Genomic DNA, 2,207 nt, shown 5'->3' with positions numbered 1-2,207 from the left:
GAGAGAGAGAGAGAGAGAGAGAGAGAGAGAGAGAGAGAGAGAGAGAATTTTAATATTTATTTTTTAGTTATCGGCGGATACAACATCTTTGTTTTGTATGTGGTGCTGAGGATCGAACCCGGGCCGCACACATGCCAGGCGAGCGCGCTACCACTTGAGCCACATCCCCAGCCCCTCACATTGTTATCTTAAGCTGCATTTTTCTTACAGATCCATACATATGCATATTAAAGCATGTGGGAATATTCTCTGCACAAAGAAACATATTTTCTCCAGGGATTTTATTAAAAATATTCAATGACTGGCCTTCAGCCTGGGCTCTTCATTTGGATGCTTTATGGCTGAGGTGTTGGAGCAGGGTCCTGCTAGACTGAGGAGAGTGAGGGGAAAATAGACCAAAGTGCCCAGGGCCATGGGGCAGCACATAGGGACTCCAGCAATGGCTATTTATGAACCAATATGGCAATATTTTTTACTCTTATGTGTCAACTAAACATGAGCTTTGGTTTCTCTCATTGTTTTTTAAACATATAGTCATGTTGGCTATCCTTAGTATTCCTATTTTTGTAGAACATGAGTACAAAGAAATCATAGTCTTGTATATGCTCAGGCCCCCATCTGAAGCAGGCAGCCCTCATTCAGCTCCAGCCAAGTGTTGTCTTATGCCAGTTGGAACTTCCAGTTTTTAAGAGAAGCCAGAAATGCAAATTTTTGTATTAAATCTTTAATGTTGGTTCAATGGTTTCTAAATCTCTGCACAGGGCAAACCCTATGGCCTCTGATCTATTGAATGTATACTATATACTCCTCAGACATTGCAAGAATCCAAGCAATGAATTCTTCCCTGAAGGACTTGATCCTCTGGTGGTCAAGTGGACAGTCAAATAATAGGTAATTTTATAGTTGAATGGTGTGCATAATAAACTAATTTGGATAACTAAGTATTTTTTTCTTTCTGTATATCTTATTATACAACCAGAATAAGCTCCTTAAGGGTAAGAATTCTGAGCTCTATTTGTCCTTAGCACCAAGTCCCTTTTTCATAATGTTTTGATTGACTTACTGCCCTAGGAGTCTCTTGCTTAATCCATGTAACTAAAATGAATGTGTAACAACCTACCTGGTGCAGCCATTTTAATTAAGTCATCATCTCTGCATAATCAGTCAGTCCTACAGTAAGTACCTTGCAGACTGGTAGGCAAGAAATAAACCCTTCTGGAATTGAATCAGTTTACTCTGATATGCGGTAGTTAGTTAAAGACAGCCACATGCTAGAGCAGAGCAGAAGAAAATGTAAATATGCAGGCGCTTCCTTGTGAGACCCATCTGGGAAATCAAATTGGGGCAATTGCTATGACTGGCACCTCATTCTCAACCTTTATTTTCAATGCCAAACAGACCTTCTGGTTACTTCCTGGAATCAAGTGAAGTACAAAGGCAGAAACCAAACTTCAGTTTGATTATTGTGCTGAAAAACAAACTCTAGCTATAATTTATTACCTTTGAAAATGCAAGAATACCGAGGAAATGGTCATAATGACAGCAATAAGTAGTATAAGAAAGGACATGGCTACAAAATACAGCCAGATAATCTTAAAACTGGAGATATTTATTTATGTAATAAAGCACCAAATGACATATTTTCTCAGTTATCATAACAAAATTATTCAATTTTATCCATGGTTCAATAGAATAAATAAATATTTATTCATCACCTCCTTTAATCAAGGTTGGATTTTCACTGATGCTTTTATTTAAAAGTAGTGTATGCTCATTGTAGGAAAGAACTCAAAAGTACATAAAATAATATAGTTTCCTTCCATTTCCCTCCTCCCTTCTCTCAATAATCCTGCTAAGTATAATGACTACTAATAGTTCAGTTTATCTCCTAGGCCTTTTTTCTGCTCAAACATATAGCTGTCCCCCCACCCCCCCCCCCCCCAAAAAAAAACATTGGAATCATACTCTATATAGTTCTGCAGCTTAATTTTTTCCTTCCTGTTCAGTCAACTCACAGGTGTGTCTACCCATTCTCTTTTAAAACTGCCTATTATTTGATAGTATTAATACACCATATCTGACAACTTCTCAATCGAGAACTATTAATGTTGTCTTCAATTTTCCATGCTTACAAACAATACTGCAGTAAATGCTACCAGTTTAACATATATATATATATATATATATATCTGTCTCTTATACACATC

At 37.2% G+C, this 2,207-nt stretch overlaps 1 protein-coding gene across 2 annotated transcripts in view; it reads left to right on the top strand.

Annotated features, from left to right (window-relative positions):
• Lrrc66 (leucine rich repeat containing 66) overlaps positions 1–2,207 on the top strand; it is a 37,789-nt gene that overhangs the window by 21,995 nt on the left and 13,587 nt on the right. The window lies entirely within an intron of this gene.

This window comes from Marmota marmota, unplaced genomic scaffold, assembly GCF_001458135.2.
Source record: "Marmota marmota marmota unplaced genomic scaffold, marMar, whole genome shotgun sequence".
NCBI classification, from domain to species: domain Eukaryota; kingdom Metazoa; phylum Chordata; class Mammalia; order Rodentia; family Sciuridae; genus Marmota; species Marmota marmota.
This window is presented reverse-complemented; position numbering and strand designations above follow the sequence as displayed.